This window comes from Manis pentadactyla, chromosome 12 (assembly GCF_030020395.1).
Source record: "Manis pentadactyla isolate mManPen7 chromosome 12, mManPen7.hap1, whole genome shotgun sequence".
In the NCBI taxonomy this organism is placed as follows: domain Eukaryota; kingdom Metazoa; phylum Chordata; class Mammalia; order Pholidota; family Manidae; genus Manis; species Manis pentadactyla.
Window position 1 is genome coordinate 35,114,654 of NC_080030.1, and position 19,935 is coordinate 35,134,588.

General features: G+C 45.5%; 1 protein-coding gene across 8 annotated transcripts in view; it reads left to right on the forward strand.

Moving 5' to 3' along the window:
- AGPAT4 (1-acylglycerol-3-phosphate O-acyltransferase 4) overlaps positions 1–19,935 on the forward strand; it is a 110,284-nt gene that overhangs the window by 48,949 nt on the left and 41,400 nt on the right. The gene's annotated exons all lie outside the window — the stretch shown is intronic.

Here is a 19,935-nt window from a genome sequence, read left to right on the forward strand (position 1 = left end):
CCACAGGGCAGTTTTACCTGTGGGCATAGATCAACCCAAGTTTGTCTACTCCATCTGCTTTCTGTGTATACTGAGTGGAAATGCTGCATTGATAACGAAAGAGTGGGTACATATACCTACAAAGGAGAAAGGGTAGTGGATTGGGGACTATATGTTCACTCTGATTTCAAAGTTTGAGCCACCAACAGGAACTTTGGAAGTTTTTTTTTTTTTTTGAGGTCATGTTGATGTAAATAATCGATCTGGTGGCTCAGGTAAGTGACCGCTTAGCTCTGGCAGGTGTCTCAGTACTTCACATATGTGCTTAACTTAAGGACGTGAGAACTAAATGCTTGAGGTCCAAAAAAGAGCATCTTATGGGTTTAAAATATGGTTTTGCCTATACTGTACGCCGGAGAGAAATGTTCACACTGAAGAATCACAATGTTTCCATGTGATTCCCAGGAGCCAGACCAGGCTGAGCCATAGTCACTGGCTGTGTATGTGCATTCACATAAGCAGATCCATGAGTGTGCAAAATAGCAGAGTGGGGATGAGACATGACCTCCAGGAGCTTGAGATCCAGCACAAATATGCCACTGAGTAGTACAAACATTGTCACTAATAGGTACTTGGAAACCCAAGTCTTTGAAGACATTTACAAACTAAGCAACAGATTAGAAATGCAATGCTTGGGAACATAGAGGGGTGGGATCATAAATAGGATAACGAGTGTCTCGTGCCACATGGTGAAGACTCATGTAATAGTGAGTGTCAAAATAGTCCTCAGGTCTCTAGAAATGAGAAATGTCTAGATGTTCCCTTTTGGGAATTTAAATCAGCACTTAAAATTTTATATAAACCGCATTGCTGTAGCCTCTCTAAAGGAAAAACTGTTAGTGTTAAGCAGGATATGGACTGATTTTTCCAAGTTGCAGTCAGCAGGCCCAGTGGCCTTTATCTCAGTCCTGTCTGAGGAAAGCTAGCAGAACAGGTTTGGAAGCACCAAGATCCCAATTTGAAATAGAATCCAGTACAGTTTGAAACATATCGTGCCCTTTCCCAGGGGAGTGTGATGGCTGGGCATGGGCAGCAGGCAGCTGCTGCTTACTGAGAACGAAATAAGCCTTTGGCAGCAGCTCTGCGGCATGGTTGGCAGGAATGGTGCTGGTGGACATCTTCCGATACATAAGCAGGGGAGCATAGAGACCCAAGAAGTGACCCCTCATATTCAGCCCACCTCAGGTGGGTGCACGGGGGATCTACAGGGTCCGGGCTGGCCAGGCAGGACTGGTTTCTGCCCAGCAGGATGGCTCAGAGGCCCCAGGGCTGTCACCTGAACTCCTCCATTCTTGCCTTAGCTGTCTCCCAGCTTCTGCTCAGCTACACCCTTGAGCTTTGTTCTTCAGCACTGCCCATCTGGCCTCCAACCCTTCATCTGTATTTGTGCTTTGATTGATTTTATTCATTCACTCAACGTTGTTGAGAACCTGCTCAGGCCACACTCTGTCCCAGGAGCCAACCAGACAGCTGAGCACCCTTCCCTGCAGCTGAGGAGACATCCCCACGGACTCCTGCGGCCTCTCAAGTCTCACCTGGGGTCTTGCCCCCTATGTGGCCTCTGAACCTGTCTCCGGCTCTCTGCCTTGTCCTGCCCTGGCTACTTCTGGCTCTAATCCTAGCTCTCCTGGCCTGTGCTCCCTGCCTACTCTGTTCTGCTGGTCCCAGCTCCTCACGGGGTGGAAGACTGGCTGCCGACTATCAAGATCAGTAAGTACCCAAGGAAACAGAAAAACTCCCTCCTCCTTATGCCTTGGTCAGAATCATTAACATATTTTATGGTTAAATTTGCAAAAAAAAAAAAAAAAAGGAAACATTTCTAGAGGCTTGGCAATGCTCTCCTCATAAATGAATAGTAATTAAAGCCTTTTATCCAGCCCCATGGTACATACTGTACCACAAGCTGTTAGGGAACTTGACATGAGCTCCTGGGTTAATTCAGGCGCAGTGGAGAAGGAAGCAGCCCGTCCCCTCCCGGCGCAGCTTCGGGATTTCTGATGGTGCCTTTTTGCCCAACTGTTCCCCAGAGGGTGGAAACTCAGTCCATACATCAGATTTCCGCAGATGATCAGGAATGCATCTCATTCCAACCCCATTCTGACCTCTAATCTCCAGTTTTCAATCTGATTTATGGGCAACCCAACTCTTTCCATTTGGTTTGCATTTCTGTTTCCTTGATGAAAACAGCCTTCCCTGTTAGATGACCGTGGTTTTTCTCAGGAATTGACACCCAAGGTCACGGTGATACCTGCAGGGATTCCTCCTAGGAAGTATTCGCCCACTTTGCTTCTGTTCCCAATGGTGGTTCTGATTACACTGCTTCATCTGCTTATTAACGATTCTTTCCTGCAGGGCAGCTACACATTTCATTCTGACTTCTATTTGAAAAGCTACAAAGTATGAATTGATGGAATTTAAATTAAGTTTTTTCTGCCTTTGTAAATACTTGGAAAAGAATTCTTAATTTCAATCAGTCAGCACCAAGTAGTTTCCTTCTGAGCACACATAATATTCCATTTCTAATTTTATTTCTATGACTCCTGAAAATCTAAGTGATAATGATGATTACTTTTTCACCAGCTTGCTTATTGTAAGCATCTTTTGTTATTGTTTTAAGTGGATTCAGATTTGACTAGAGAGGTGGGAGTTGCCATATGCCTTATTGGATTTTGTCTTAAAGTTTGTGAGTGTTGTAAAAAAATAAAACACCTCAACTTTGCAGATGTTGGTACTGTGTAGTGGGTGTGGAGGTGTCTTTTGGGTACAGGAGTGTGTATGTGTGTGTTTCATTGGGCTGTTGAGAATGAAAGATTTCAGGATGGAAAAGCAGGGAAGCATTATCAAAGCTATTACCGAAGTTTATCTTTGCAGAGGAGATAAACGTACAAGGGCACGTTGTAAGGGAAACTCCACACGGGACACATCTTGAGAGATTTGTCTGAATATTGACTAGCTTGCTTTTTGGGACTACAGTGATTTTCTTGATGGCTACTGTTCACATAAAAAAACAAATACTGAAATGTAAAACGTACACTTGGTCTTCAGAAAATCTGTTTTGTTTTTTTGAACTGACTGGAACTCAGCCTAATCTTGCATTGAGCAAGACTAACAGGATTTTGAACCGGGGGAAATAATAAAGCCTAGGAAAGGACTGTTGATGTCTCCATTCTCATTATTCTACAATATAAAAGATAACAGTTCTCAAGGTATCCCTGTATGATTCTGAATCCGTATCACTAAGTCTGGAGCTCCTACCCAAGCATCAGGCTGCGTTTTTCCACAGCTGGCTGGGAACAGCCCTGTCACCACATACTCCGTGTGGAGCTCAGACTCCGTCTTGCCCCTCAGTCACTTCTCTAGGGCTTACCTTGCCCCACGGTGGATCACCATGTTCCCTCCCTGGGACTCCATCTCTGTTGCCCCATATCCAACCCCTACTCCATCTCCACCCTCCTTACACTCTTCTACTATTTCTTTTTTTAACAGAGGAATGTAATTTTCCAGTATACTCATTTATGTATTTCTTATATTACTTGTTTATCATCATCTCTCTTTGCCCCCCACACAGCTCCCACTTTGCTGGAATTTGATCTTATTACAGGACCTCAGTCTGGAGCTCATGTGTGTATCCCAGCTGTACAGAGCAGTACTTTACATGGAACAGCACTAGTAACTATTTGCTGAAAGAATGAATTCATTGCATGACACTTGTTTTATCTTCCTATTGAATGTGTTTACCCAGATTTATAGCATCTTTATACCACAGCCTGGTGCACTGAATGACAGCTGGTACCACAAAAGCCTGGAGATTGATCATGTGGCCTAGGAGGTTTGTTTCCACTCAGACCTGCCCGAGAGTTTGGCAACATCCTGGTACCCACCAGAGGACAGAACGGGCACAGCCCAGGGGCCTAGAGGCAAGAGGGGCTCCTACTTCTTCAGGGACTTATTCCATTGCCACTTTTAATCAGCAAAAGACATTTTAGCAACTGTACTTCCGGAGGATTTCTAGAATCACTAATTGATTGTCCCCACTTCTTTGAAGAAGAGAGATCAGCTCAGCCTGCAAAGATTTTGTGGAAACACAAGACTCTTAAATTCACCTCTGCACTGGAAATAGCTGTCTAGAAAATAGCTTTATACTTTCTAGGACCCAGGAATTCCTTGGAATATTCCATTGAGTAACCAGGACTATTTTTCAGCCTTTTTTTCTCTCTGTTAGTCAGATTGGAGTTTCTATTGTTCTATCTTTGAATTCACTGATTCTTTCCTTTCTTTACATTCTGTTGAGTTCATCCATTGAGTTTCTTATTTCGATTGTTGCTTTTCGGTTCCTAAATTTCCATCTGGTTGTTTGTTCTTCTTCTATTCTTGTGCTGAAACATTCTACCTTTCATTTACTTCAAGTGTGTTTATAATTACTTGTTGAAGTATTTTTACGATAGCCATTATTCAATTCTTGTCAGATAATCCTGACACCTGTGCCATCTCACTGTTGACACGTGTCAGTTGTCTTTCCTCCTTAGAGTCGAGGCTTTCTTGGTTCTTGGTAGGTACAGTGATTTTCAGATGCATCCTGGACATCTTGAATATTATGTTATGAGACTGTGCATCTTATTTAAACCTGTTTTAGAAGCTTCCCTCTGACACTGCCTTAGTGCGGGAGGGGTGCCATCCAGCTACTGCTTGGGAAGGCGGGAGGTCCAGATTCCCCACTGTACCACTACTGGCACTCTGGAGGGGTGAGGGTGCCTCATTACTGCTGGGCAAAGGTGCAAGCTCAGACTCCCCCCAGGCCCCACTAACACCGCCCCGGCTGCGACAGGGAGAGGTACCCTGTTACGTTAGAGGCAGGCAGGCTCACTACCACTAGAGGATGGTGGAAGTTCCAGCCCCCGTCAGCCTTGCCAGGTAATATCCAGCAGGTGGGGAGTTGGGAGGGATGCGTCACTAGTCTGAAAACGGCTCCGCACAGGTCTTTGCTGACGAGTATCAGGGCAAAGCCACGGTTGCCTCCATGATGCCCGCTTGGAGTAGGCCAGCTAACGTCCAAGCATTTTCTGGAGGTCAGCTAGAGAGAGCAGGCTTTTCTCGGGACTCTTCTTGTCTTCTCCGCATCGGCATTTCCAGGTGGCCGGCACCGTGGCACCCAGTGGGGATATATGGAAAATGTATGTGGCAGCAGGGAACTCTCCTGCCTATGTTCCTCAGCTCCAGAGGCGCTCTGTGCACCCCCCCCCTTTCAGGCTTCTTATGGTCCTTCTCAGCAGGATGCCCTGTAATCACACAACAGGAAGGCGTGTGTCCACCATCTTGTCCCAGAACTGGGGGTTCTCAAAGGACTATTTTGATGTCCTATTTCAGAAGAAACAACTTTGTAAAGGAGACCAAAGCAGACTAAAGGTTTTATGTGGGCATGTTTGTTGTTATTGTGATTCCAGCTCTTACAATGGCTTTTTTCTTCTAACCTATTTCTTAAAATTGATTTGCCATCAACTCTATGTTTTCATTTTTTTGTGATCTGCCAATAGGAAGTTTCATGCTTTTTTTTTCCTCCTGAAAGTGCTACTGCTTCTTGCTTCCATAACCAGGTATGTATCTAGTTGATCTTCCATGTAAGCTGGGGACATCTAGAAATGGTCCAAGTACATTTTTAATTGCCTGAGGAGATGTGCCTCAGAGCCTCTGCCCCCTCTGGCTGGGGAGTGTTGCTATTTCAGGTTTTTGACCTTAAATCGTCCCTCTTATTCAATCTCCATAGTGCCTGAGTTATCACTCAGAGTTGATGCAGGAAGAGGATGCTCTAACCACAGCATCAGGGAACAGAGGTGAGAAGCAATGGTGAAAGACTGTCCTTGTTCAGGAGGCATATGACTCACTTGCTTCCTCTTTTGGTTGCTGTCCACTGGGCCCCACTGCCTCAGTTTCTCTGGCCAACCCTGGAGAGCAGCTGGAGGTCAATGGGACATACATGCCCATGCCTGTTGATGGGCTGTCTGGAGGGAGCAGAGTGGACCGGGCTGGGCAGGGAGGGCGGAAGGTGTACATTTTAGGGCCAGTCATACCAGTGAATCTGTCTGACCCTGGGCAGTTCGGTGCTGCGGTGCTTCTCACACTTTCCTGACCACATATGGGGCCCACCGACAGACCGTGAAGCTCCAGTATCATCAGTGGGAGGTTGAGGCAAGTGCCATCTTTGGTTTCTCTCCAGTGCTTTTAATTCACAGTCCTGTGTAGGTGTTCATGCCAGGTATATTTTTAAATTTAATAATATTCTAGTGTGGGGGTGATCCTGTTTTGTTTTGTTTTGTTTTAAGTACCACTGAAATTATTTCTATAGCTGATGCTGTAATAGTTACATTCAGAGGAGTACAGTGTGGGAGTAGGGGAGGAATGAAGTCATTCAAACCCTTACTTCACTGCAAGTATGTCTTTAATTCTGGTGGGAAGATTCCTGCCTCTTTCATCAACTACATCAGAGTATATCTATCTACTATATAAATTCTTTGAATTTAAAGGAACACTTTTTTTTTAAAGCAGCTGCTAGTGACAAACAACTGCAGAATCAGTTTTGATTGACATTTTGTTTGCTTTTTTAGATTTAATTAGCATTTGTAAAATTTAGGAGAGTTAAACTTAATCATGAGATAATGAGATAATGAGAACCGAGTGCTGTTTCTAGATAATTATCTTTGACTGCAGGGTAAATATAGAAGGAAAGGGAGACTTGCTGGGGGATTAAGTAGTAACTGAAGTATTTAGCTTCAAAGCTGGAGCTAGTTATAAAGTTAGTTATATGGATATTGTAGGCATTGGTTATCATTAAATCCAATAAAATAATAAATAAAGGCACTGGATCAACTGAAGGACATTTTGAGAATGCAACACTTGACACTTCTATCCATCCCAACTTAAAGGCTATTTTCTCAAATTTCAGACATGTTTAAAATATATTCTACATTTATGTAGAAAGAGATACAAAATGTCAGTAAGTACACAATTAATCCCCTTTGTGTACATTTATTAACATGGAGATTAAATGCATGCAACTCCTCTGAATGCAACTGAGAACCATTTCAATTTTTTAAAACACATCGTCCACCCTGTATATTTTGAGTTGAGATGCTAAGGTCAGCTCAAGAGTCTGAAATTGTTTTCCAAATTTTTAACAACCTAGAATCAAAATTAAACATATGTATCTTTTGGCTTTGAGGTCACAACCACTTTTGTTTTCATTATTATTGTTCATTTATGTTAATGGTATGCAAGTCTTTGCATAGCAGCAGAAAGAGTTCCTGAATAAATGCTGTCAGAGTGAATTTAGAAGATCAAAAGAAGGGCAGGGTGAAACCAAAACAAACAAAATCTCCTCAGCGGGCAGGGAGATGGGCACCCCAGCTGATTAGATAGAAGTGGTGACTCCACTCTAGGACTTCAGATCAGTAAGTCTTGTCAATTGCAGCCAAAAAGACCTACCCCAGCAAAATTCCACTTACTCATGCATTATCATTTAACAAACATTTGTTGAGTGTATATTGCATGCTAAGCACTATGCTGGGTGCTGGCTTTATATGGAGTATAAACACAGTCCTGTGCCCTAGACTTTTCAGTTTAACAATCTAATGGGAGAAAAAGAGAGAGAGAAAGGGGAGCATAAATAAACCATTATAATGCAGTTATGTTGCAGGTACTGATGCTGTGTGACAAATTACCCCGACACTTCGTAGCTTACATGACCATTCCATTATGCCTGTGGATTCTGGGGGTCATGAATCTGGACAGTGCCCAGTGGGAATAGCTAGATGCTGCTTTGGGATGTCTCCTTACTGGGAAGACTTCAGACCTGGGGGTCAGAATCAACTAGAGGTGCCTTTTACTCACTGAATCGGCTGTTTCTGCTGGTTCTTGACTAGGACTTCAGCTGGACTGAATTTCTTAGCTGATGGTTCAGGTCTGATAGTTCACAGGGCAAACCGTGCTCCACCCTTTACGACCTAGCCTTGAATGTCATACATACAACCAGTACATACTACTGGTGACAAGCAAGTTAGTAGCCCTCTTAGACTCAAGGGGAGGGAATTTGATTCTGTCTTTTCATGGTGGAATGGCTACATTCCAGAAGAGCATGGGGAATAGGAGATACTGTTATGGCTATCTTTGGAAAATTCAGTCTGTTGCAAGTAACTTTTAAATACATCTTTGACAGTCTTCCCTGCAAAAAAGTGGAACCTGAGCCCTCCAACTCTCAAGTGTGGGCTGGGCTCTGTTCTAGTAAACTGAGCAGTAGGAATGATGCTAGAGGACTTTCAAGGCAAAGTCAGAAAAGTGTAGCCCCTCTCTCTCTCTCTCTCAGCCCACTCCTCTTCACCCCTATCCTCTGTCATTCTGGCATCAGCCAGCCACCGCATCAGGAGAACACTCAGCTGCTCTTGGAGAGGCCAGGTGAGGGGGGGGCAGGGATCTGCAGCCAACAGCCAGCCCTGGGAGGAGCCACCCCAGAGGTAGCTCCTCCAACCCCCAGTCAAGCTCCAACTGACATCTTAACTGCAACCTCCCAAAAGACCCCAAACCAGAACCACTCAGTCATGTCAGTCCCGAATTCATGGCCCCAGAAACTGTCAGAAATAAATGTTTCTTGTTGTTCTGAGCCATTAAGTTGGGGTACATTTATGTGGGATAACCAATGCATCAAGTACAAGTATGTAGGAGTACGTATATAGGAACACTAACTTTTCCAGGCTTGCTAGGCCAGAAAGGCCTCCTGGAGAAGGAAACATCTGAGTCTTCAATGGCTCAGACTAGGAATGGCAAGCTAAGACATGTGGACCTGGAAATGCCATATAAGGGAAAGAATTGTGGGTAAATAGTGACCGAAGTGTAACTGATTGTCTCTCAAATTAGGCCTACCTCTTGGACTGTTCAGAGACTGAACAGAGCTAAGATATTTCAAGAGGTGAGAGCAAGGCCTGGCCCTAGTGGAAGCTCAGGAATTCATCTACCTGCTCCCCTGTGTCAGCCTCAGCATCATCCCGGAATTGTTTAAAGTGCAGATTCAACCCCCTACACCCCGGACCTAAGAATCTGCATTGTAACATCATTGCTAGGTGGCAGAAATGCCCATTAAAGTATGAGAAACTCTGCTGCAGATGATGGAGCCTGCGTACCCACTGCAGAGTTCCTGGCACCTCATAGGTAGAGCTGATGGGAGAGAAATTTAGATGACAGCATTGGAAATCAGAGTGACTAAGAAAAGATACAGAAAACCATCTTTCCTCATTGTTACAAATGACTTTCTTACTTCTATTTTTAAATAGAACGTGCTCAGTGAATAAAAATAAGACTTGAAAAAAATGAAATTAGTTCCTGTAATTTCCTCTTCTTTTGGTACTTTGGCATCTCCCTTGGAACTGTAGTGCTCATTAATCTGGTCCCAAGGAACAAATGTCATTTTTCATTAATGACTTCTTAACCTTCGCCTTATCTGATCAGGTGCAGAATTAAATCTCCCTTGAAAAGCATCCAGTCCCCGCTTCCCTGCCAGCTCATTTTCTCCAGGAAGGGCCTGGAAGATCAATATTGCAGAGGAAGCTGAGCTGATCAATGGGAGAAGATTACCTTTGTAGTACCACTCAATACACGGTGGCTTTCTCAGCTCAACTATTATCTCGGAGGTGGCTCGAGAGCCAGGAGAGGTCTGCAGGAAGCTGCAGCTGTCCTGTTTCTGCGCATGGGAAGGGTCTTCTGGCTGGCTCAGCCTTGCATGTACCAGGCCCCCAGGCTCAGATGTGCTGTTTCAGTTAAAGCAGTAACCCGAACTGTGACAGGGACCTGTTATTCTGAAACAAGGTGGTGGAAGAACTCCGTGTCTATGCATTTGGATAGATCTTGTTGTACTGTGACATAGGATCAAAGACATGCTCTTTTTTTCCTCTCCTTATCCAAACAAACTCTGATAAGACACTGGGCAGAGGTGGAAGGAGGGGAGGAGAATGCAGGCCTTCACAAATAATTAGGATTTTGCTATAGTTATTTCGGGATGGAATGGCATATTACTTAACATGAAACTCTCTGAATCGGACAGTCTACTCCATTATTTACTGGCCCATAAATTCCTTACTATAGCGGTTGGCACATGCAGCTTAATCTAAAGTATTAATAACACTTACTGATGGCCTTCTATGTGAGTAGTAAATATACAAATATTAATACTAATATTATTATCATTATCCTACTGTGATTTTTCTCACAAAAGTGATGCACAATTTTACATTTCCCTCTCAGGGACCTAATTGAGGTACAAATACAGAATTTCTTAATTGTTTCCTTTTTTCCTTTGTTCCATATTTCTTTCTTGTCCTTTATGCCCTGATTTATCCCAACTCAAAGTTGAGGCCCCTGGAAACACTTTCTAGCACCTTTCTCTTCGCTTTTCTCCATCCCCATGTCAGTGCGGTAGCGCTCAAAGGAGTCTGTGGCTCTGAGAGATTTTAAGGGGAAGCTGGTGTTCTCAGAGGCCAAGGAGCCTATATTCTTTATGCAAGAATTCACACAGTAGAGCACAACCCTAGGTTATTTCCCCAGCAGAAGTGACGAATGACAAATGGGGCCATAACCCCTTTGCTCTTGGCCAGCCACTGTTTTTGACCAGGGGGCTGGTATAACCAGCTATGTCAGCAGGTTCTCCAAAGGAAATATGTATAAATACATAACATATAATATATATATGTTACATATGAATATATAATTATTTACATGGTTGTGTGTGTGTATATATATATAAAATATGTACATCTCCACATCTATGAAAAGAATCTTCAGTAGATCAGTGTTTGATTAAATAAATGGGTACTACAGCCTGCCTGAGTGGATGGATGAAACTAGCCAGCACACCAGCCATGGCTGGAACCAAGCCAAGGCGCCCACAGGTGGTTGAGGCCCTAACGTCGGCCGCATTAGCCCTGTGCCTTGAGCAATGAAGGAGCCATGGGAGGGGCGAGCAGGACAGGAAGTCACGTGGAGGAGATGGCCAGCAAATGCCTGCTGAATGTGTTCGCAGTGCCACAGGAAGTTGGGTGTTTTTGATATATGTTCTACATGTTTATATGTTTTTATATGTTTGTGCAAGTCTGATGTACAGTGTTCTAATGTGTTATTTTTGCCAAAGAGACTAAGAAGCCAGTTAATGGTTTTGTAATGTTGCTGTAATCACCAAACTAGAATCTGTTGGAAAGCTGCTTGTTAGGCAGGCCATGTCCAGATGTGCTGTACTCAGCCAGTGAAAAATGTTTAGAATGTAGATAATCTGCACCAAAGGCCTACTGCGTCATAGATTTCAAAAACAGATCTTAGGATTTCAGAGAATGTGTCAATATTAGCAGTAATTCTGGTGTATGTTGGTTTAAGGATTTTCTAGAGTTTAAAATATAGAATCTTAGATAATAAAAGTCAGGTCTTTTTCCCTTAACAAACTACATAATCTCGTATGCATTAGAAAACATATAAGCTCAAGGCCAGTTCCCCTGGAACATTCATACACTCTGCCAAAGTAAAGAAGAAAAAAGCAATAAGACATAAAATGTTCCAGGCGCTCTCCCAAGTCTTCTACAGATGTCAGCTTATTTAAACTTCAGAACAACCATTATAGATGAGGAAACCAAGGCACAGTGAGGTCAAATGACTTGTCCAAGGTCTCCCAGCCACAAAGTGATGCAGCCAGGACTGTGCCCACACTGAGCAATTATGCATCCAAAGCTGCCCCTACAACTGCGCGGCAACCTGGTTTCTTTTTCTGCTGCTGGTGGCCACCGAACAGGTTTCTCACCCTCAGCACTCTTAATCTTTGGGGCTGGGTGGGTCTTTGGCATGGGTTGTTGTGGGGGCTGTTCAGTGCACCCTAAAATGTTTAGCCACACCCCCAGCCAGCCCCTGATGCCAGGGGCTTGGGACAGCCAAAAACATGTCCAGACAGCCAGTGTCCCGGGGCAGGGGAGGCGCAATCCCGCTCTCAGCCGAGAACCACAGCCACAGAGGGAAGGCGTTTGAAGGCCACACTGAGGAGCAAGGGGAGCCATGTAGTTTATAGGTTTTTATGTTATTTTGGAAAGGATATTAAATCACTCTACTTACCCACACTTAAAATTAAGATGAAGAAACACAAAACTCTTCCTTAAGCAGATCAGTAAGTACAAGGGAAATGTATTCTAGGTCTGAGGAAAGAAGTGAGGGAAAGGGGTCAGATATAAGACACCGGGAGAAGGAACATGGGCAACGGGGAAGGGGAGGTAAAGCAGAAGTGAAATATGCTGCCCCTGGAAGGAAAGAATATTAAATAGAACCAACAAGCTGCCAGCCTGAAACGTTTGGGTAAACTCTACACATAGTTATTCGTGCTGTTGACAGTGAGGCCAAGATGGTATTTCAGTCAATGAACAGTGACTATTGATTGTGACATTTCTTGTATAACCCAGGTGACTAGAATGCTCACAGGCACTTAACCCTCACTGATAGGAGGGGCTGGGTCATCAGGTGCCCCCTTCCCCTCCACCCATCCCTGTCCTTCCAGGAGCTTCTGCAAGGATACCACTCTGGGTTAAGAGCAGCAGACTTCAGATCTGGCTTGGGTACCTCAAATAATGGGAGACAGGAGAGGGGCTGCCTGGGGCTGGGTGCGCAGCTCAGCCCTCAGGTACTTTGGGAGTTGGACCAGGCACTATTGCTGTGGAAGGTTCTCCAGGATGGGGCCGACTGGGTTCTGACCTGGAGAGACTTTACCCAGATCACCTGGAATGCAGTGTTAAGAAAGCAAGATGAGCAGGCGGACCTGCTTCATCAGGAGCCGCTCACTGTTGCCTGGAACGTTAGTTCCGCACCGTCCCTGCAGCATAAGGCCAGGAGTTAGGGGGCAGACCTCTCTCTGAGGTCTCATTAGCACATTAAGTGTGTTCTGAGAAGTCTGCTGGTGAAGATGTCATTTTGTCTCGTTTTCTTCCAGGTGACACTTGGTAATATCACCTAATAGTGTGTTCCTGGACTGGGTTCCATAGAACAGCTTGGGGAAGGGGTTTTTGTGGGTGCAGGTGAAGTCTGCCCACGCTGGAACCGCTGGGATTAGCGTTTTGGGAAGAGTCCTGTGAGCCGCTTCCTGGTGGGCCTGGCTTGCCCCGCCCTTCATCCCGCGAGCGCCCTCCCCTGCTCTGACTCCTCCCTCTGTCCCATTTAGCGACACACAGAAGCATCTTCCACCGCTACATCTCCCACTTTCCCACCGTACACTGACCGTACAGCCATGTCAGATGAGGCCGGTACAGGGTTGAAGCCCCCCAGTGCCTTCCCATCACATTTGTAGTGAAATCCAAAGCGCCTCCCGTGGCCTACAAGACCAGCACAGCCCTGCCAGGCACGTTTCCTGGGATCACGCCTATGGATGCCACGCCCACCCTTGGCTCCAGCTACCCAGCCTCCCTGCAGGGCCTTATATGCATCAGGCACTCTCCCTTGTTAAGACTCACCTTTTGCGCCCCTCTGCTGGGGACCCTTCCCCCAGGCCGCACGTCATAGGTTCTCAGATGGAGATCCCATGCCTGACCACCCCATCGTCCAGGGGCCGCCTCCCTGAAGCGCTCTCCCTCCCTGTAACCCGCCGTTATTTCCCCATAAAGCGCACGCCATCCCTGCTCCTGCACAAGTCCTGCCAACATTCCGCAAGGTCTAAGGGGACAGACATTTGTTTCTCCTGAGAGTCCCCAGGACCCGGAGCAGTGCCCGCCCCCCAGTGTGGGCACCTTGAATGCTTGATCGGTGGGTTCACCCTGATGTACCTCTCCCAGCCAGGATTTAACACACTAAATCAAACTCTGACCTTTAACTCTAGTCTTCACACTAACTCTGTTGCTCAAGACCTGTTTGGGGCCCTAAGGTCCCCCTGAATCTAAGGCTGGATCCTCCCTGAGTGAGTCACCCCCGAGCCAATCACCCCAGGTGTTATTTGAGGTGATTTCTCTGTTGTATTTGGCACTGACCCCTCCTTTCTTTTTAAATGTTCTCTTAGCTTGCAGGACTCTCTTTTATGATTTCCCTCCAGCCTCCCAGACACTAACTTCTGAATATTTCTTAACGTTGTTTTAAATATTGGTAAAAGTTCAGCACTCAGTGTTCTGAGGTGGTGAAGCCAGACATGCGAGAAAGAGGACAGGATCATCTTTCCATTCTGGTCTGTGGTATCGCTAAGGTCCATTAAGCTTAGTTCTAAAATTCTGACACTTTCAAGGGCTCATGAATATCTGGACACACAGCAGCTTATGACTCAGGAAGCCTGTGTGAGAGAGAGGTGCCCGGCTTGCTGCCCCAAACAGTGGGCACAGCTTTAATGGGACCAGAATGCTCTGGGAAAATATGATTGCAATATTTATATAATACAAAGATTATATATAATAATTAAGATAATATATACTAACATATAATATATAATATTAATACTATTAACAATGTAGACTATATAATAATAAAGATAATATAAAAATAAAAATAAAGATAATATATAATGTAATAAAAAGGCCTTGAGAACTGTCACCTTCAAGTCTTGCCTTAACACCATCTGCCAATAAGTGACCTGCGCACTGGCCACTGCGGCCACCAAAGAGAAGAGAGGAAGGAGTAAAATGTGCTGAATAAGCCTCCCTGTGTGTAAGGTTTCTGCGCACACACGTGAAGTTTTGGCTCCAGGAGCTGGAGCATGGCTCTCCCAGCATTCTCTCCTCACCAGAGGAGTGATGGCCGAGGTGCGGCCCAGCCTGAGGCATCAGACACGTCACCATTTCTTGTCTCCTCTGCCTTTGGCTGCTTCATCAGGTTCCACTGAGTGTGCTTCACTGCGAACACCCTGAACCTGCTCGTGGACTGTTCCATTCAGTGGAAGCCACTTTGGCCTTTTCAAGATGATCGGCTGCGTATACAAGCTGCTAATTCTAATGATCGTGAACTCCCTGTATTTCCAGGCGGCTTTAACCCTTGGAATGACTGTGTATTCGTTGCAGGACACGCCGCACAATGGACATTTGTTTAAAAAGGGTTTGCAGTCCAGTTCATGTTCCAGTCCAGCTGTCATCCTCCAGGGCTTGTCTTTTCTGAGTAACTGCTTTTCTCCTGTCACTGGAGAAGGCTGCCATGGGGTAGAGAAAGCTAGGCTTTTACCCTGAAAATAGTAGCCAGTCTCTTGTCTTGTTACCCTTCCATTTGATTTTGAGTTAAATGGGAAGTTTGCTTCAGATTCTGAGTAATGTTTTCAGTGTGGTTCAAGTAAGTTGTATTATATTCTTTTGGAGAAAATAATACATGTAATTTTGGACATAGAGAATGTTGAGATCTCCCAAAAGGGCACCAATGATAGTACCCTTCTCAGTTATTTTGTAAACAATTTGAGAGCTTAAGCAAAGGCATGGGAATGGCAGCCACATTTCCTTTCTCTCTCATAGTACCTGTCTTAGAAGGTCTAGCTTTTGGTGAGGGCCAAATGGGCCTGCTGAGCAAATGCCACTATCAGGCAGACCTACCTGACCAGCGCAGACAGCGCCGGCCCCAGGCAGCCTCCTACGGCCCTGGGAAGCAGCAGAGTGCTCACTCAAGGAGGAGGGGCAGAACCAGGGCAAGAAGGCCGCTTTACCCCTCCCAAACCGGCCAGTCATGTGTATTACCCACCTCTCCCCGTGCAAGGGAGGGGGGTGCCGGGAGGACGGGCATTCAGCAGGAGAAGCCAGGAGAAAGGATAGGTGCTCCCATCTGAGTGGGAAGCACAGCAGGTCATCCATGGAAAGTATGTTAGTCATTCAGGGCTCAAATGTTTGCAGCTTCTCCTCTATAGCAGGCGCCAAGTCTGACAACAGGAAGATGGACAAGATGTTTCTTAACTCACATCACAGTCTGGCGGGGGACATGCATACACAAAGGCATGGTGACCAAGTCTGACAATGAGGCTGATGAAGGGCACAGGAACAGCTCAGAAAGGGTCTTTATGACACACTAAGAAGCAGTGACCTTATCTTTTAGATCAGTGTTGCCCTTAGAAGTATAATGAGAACAACACAGATAATTTTTAATATTCTGATAACCACATTAAAAAACTTAGAACAGGCTGAATTTCATATCTGATTAACATGATACACTCAAATTCTTTTAAAATGTTACCATTATAAAAAATCATTAATATTTAATGATATTAAGAGTGTCCTTTAAAATGATATTTAAAAATATATTTTACATTTTTTTTCTAAGTCTTTGAAACTAAGTGCATATTTTACATGAAAGCATATCTCACCTTAGTCTGGCCACTTTCTGCATGTTCAGTAGCCCCCTGTGGCCAGCAGCCACCATACCAAACAGCACAGCTGTGCTACTACAGCATTGCTCACCCCATTTTACAGAGGGGAAAACTAAGACTTAGAAAAGTTAACTACCTTGAAAAGAACTGACCCATTTCCAATAATATGGCAGGTTAGGTTATTTTGCCCAACTCCTCCACAAGCAACTAAAAATATTGGATACAAAAGATTTTTTAAATCTTCTTAAGAGTGTCAGAGAGCTGTCAAGATAGTAAGGACATGCCAGGCAAAATCTAAAGGAAGAGCCCAGAGACTTCCAATAATCTTGAAGAAGGCAAGAAGAAAGGAGAAAGACATTGGAAATGTGGGACAGAGCGTGCAAAACACAACAGCCATCTAGAACCCAGGAAGGGGAGCAGCGCCCCACCCTGTGCCCTGTACGGCTCTGGGCATAGCGGTGGGGAGTGTGAACGAAGAGCTGAAACACCATTTCCGTCTTTGAGATTGAAGAAAAACAAAGCGCTTGTCCGAGGCCAGTCCCCTAGGGAAGGTGGGGGCAACAATCGCACCCAGGCTGTGCTGACTCCAGAGCTCAGCTTACGGAGGCAACAGTAACTTCCTTGGGGTTTCATTTTGTCCACATTAACTGTAATTCTTTATGGCAGCTACATCTTTACCCACCGGGATGATGTAGATGCATATAATCCATGTCTGATAAAGTCTTTGTTAATGATATTTTGTCTTTGAGTCTAAGATGTTACTGATTATAAGGTACCTCATTATTTTATATCATACAGCTCTAAGAAGGGAAATGAAACGCCCCACTCAGGCTAAGGCATACCACTGATGGTAAGATGCACCCAGTTTCAAGCAAGTTAAAATGAATGTACATAAAAGGTATAGAGCGCAGGATGCAATACACAGGTGCAAACACTCAAAGGACCTGCACCCAGGTGCCTGTTGGGCCTCCTTTGGGGCCAGTGGGAGGGGGTTGGGAGGGCAGGAGTTTGGGGAGGTGATGGAGACAGAAAGGCAGAAGAAAGTAGACAGAGGGAACTCGAGGCTATGCCCCCAAACGCCCAGGGCCTGGGAGGGCCTGGGGACTGGAAGTGCACAAACCGAACTCCAGGCAAGTCACTAAAACCTTGTGCGCCTCCGTCTCTGCACCTGCTTGGAGCAGGTGCCTGTGGGGCTGCAGACATGGGACGCCGTACTGACAAGCCTAGCTCACCGCCTGCACACAGTGCGTGCTCGGGAAATACTGGTTCTCCCTTCTTGCCTCGGTTGGTGGCTACCCCGCACTGCAGGCTAGGCTGGGTTATCTCACCCTCGTGCTTGGCATGCCCTCTGGCCGCTGGGGCCTGGTGGCAGCCTAGGGCTTGGCCCGCATTAGTTAGCCTTCCCAGCAAGGGCCTGTGGGGCTTGCCCAGGACAGCTCACAGGGGTAGTGCCTCTTAGTCCCGGACCTGGGGATCCCCAGGGCTGCCAGGCGGTTAGGATTACTGACCGGTGGTTGGGCCCACTCACTGGTTTCACAGCTTAATTAGATGAAACTCAGACAAACCCCAGAGAAACAGAATTTCAGGGACCTTTGAAAGATGAAGATATAAATGAAGTGCTGGTTTACTGTTTAACAATTGCTGAGATGCTAGGGAACATGTGTTGGCAAGTTCAAGGGGCAGCAGGGGATCCCCCAAGTGGCAGCATCTGAGCACAGTAATCCGGCTCGTGGGAATCCGCGTGACCTTGAGAGCCATGTACTTCCATTTTGTCATCTGTAAAGTGGGGAATTAATGTCCGCCTCGCCTCCTCATAGGCCAGGTGACTGTCAGGAGACACGAGGTGAGGTTCACGGGACCACAGCACCGTCCGTGGCCGCTCAGCCCTCACTGTGTGTCTCCGGCTGGTCCGGAGCTGCCTGCCTGGGGCCACCGCTGGATGATAAGGACTCAGGCTGCCAGAGTTAGCCAAGAAAAACTCAGGATGCCCAGTGAAATTTGAATTTCAGATAAATAATGAGTAATTTTTTAGTGTAAGCATGTCCCAGATATTGGCATGCCTGTACTTTAGTATTTCTTGCCTTTACTGTTGCATGAGACTTACTTATGCTCAAAAATAATTCACACTGAATCTGAGGTTCAAATTTCACTGGGCGCTTTGTATTCTACCCGGCAACCTTAGTAGGGACAGACGATTACCTTGTTGTAAGAAGTTTCACTTGAAACACTGATGTTAAGATAGACGCGGAACTATCCCGTGATCCCGCTGATTGCAATTATGAGAGAATAAATCATTTCTACATTGTCCTCCACGATTAAAAGTTGCCCCACTGAAGGAGTTGGTTGTGTATTATTAGAAAAGTCAAAGCGGACTGTCCTGTGGCCTTTAGGCCGAGGGATGGACGCAATGTCTCATGGGAAGAGTAGGGTTTTTTAGAAAATAGTTCCAGGATAGTTTCTCCTTCACATTTCTGGCCCTAAAAATTATTTTGGAAATTGTGTCCTTTTTTTTTGCCCTCTTATTTTTTTTTTCCTTTTCAAAGTTACATGTTATTTGTCTGTAACAAATAAGAATTATGAAAATAAGCCTAATAGCATTCCAATGATGAGAAGGCGGGAGAAGACATCAGATGGAAGTTCTGAGTAAGTAGTGACCTTAAGTAGATTTTAAAATCTGTCTTAAATGTTCCTAAAGAGATTAGTAATTCCTTAATGTTGCTTTTAAAAAAAATTTAAATGGGCTTGAGGACTCTACCATCCTTAACTGATTTTTGACATCATCTTATTTTTGTGAATTTTCTCTCGGCTCAAACTCACGCTGTCACCCTGGTTGCTGAATGACAAATATTTGCTGGTATCCATGCAAACCCTACTGTGTGTGCTGTAGGCAGCCAGCAGCAAAGTGACAAGACCAAACCCACCCCCCGAAGGGACGTGCACTCAATGGTGGGAGAGAAACCAAGCCAAGCCCAGCGTCTCTCTCCCTGGAATACAAGGACAGAATCTAGGGGGAAGGTGCTCGCCGTCACCACTGCTCCCTGCAGTTCCTGTTACAAACATGAGCCTTATCCAACATTTGTAGCAAGCCTGTGATGGATATGTTGGTCCTGTCTCATAGATAAAACCCAAAGCCAGAGAGGTTAAAACATGCCGATGTCGTAAAGCTAGTGATCGGCAGAGGGGACTTCTGTCTGACTTCAAAGGATTGTCAGTATGGTGTCCCTCGTAGGGATTCAGAAGAGGGACAATTCACTCCTAGTGGGGGTGGGGGAACAAGAAAAGCCCCCAGGGCAGGCCTCCTGTGAGCTGACTTAGAAGACAGGTGAGGTGTGACAGGCTATGGAAAAGACACACCTTTGGGCCAAGAGGACAGTTTGGGCAAGAGGCCAACGCACAGGGTAGGTCAGAGAGTTCCAGGTAGTTCCAGGAACAGCATGTCCATTTGCCTTCAGCTCCAGGTGTGTGGCAGAAGCAGTAGGACCTGGTCAATGAGCCTGAGCCTCTGTTTTCAGGGTAAGACATTTGATTTATTATTATTACAGCCAGACTCCAGTGACCTCATTTGAGCAATCTCATGAAACACT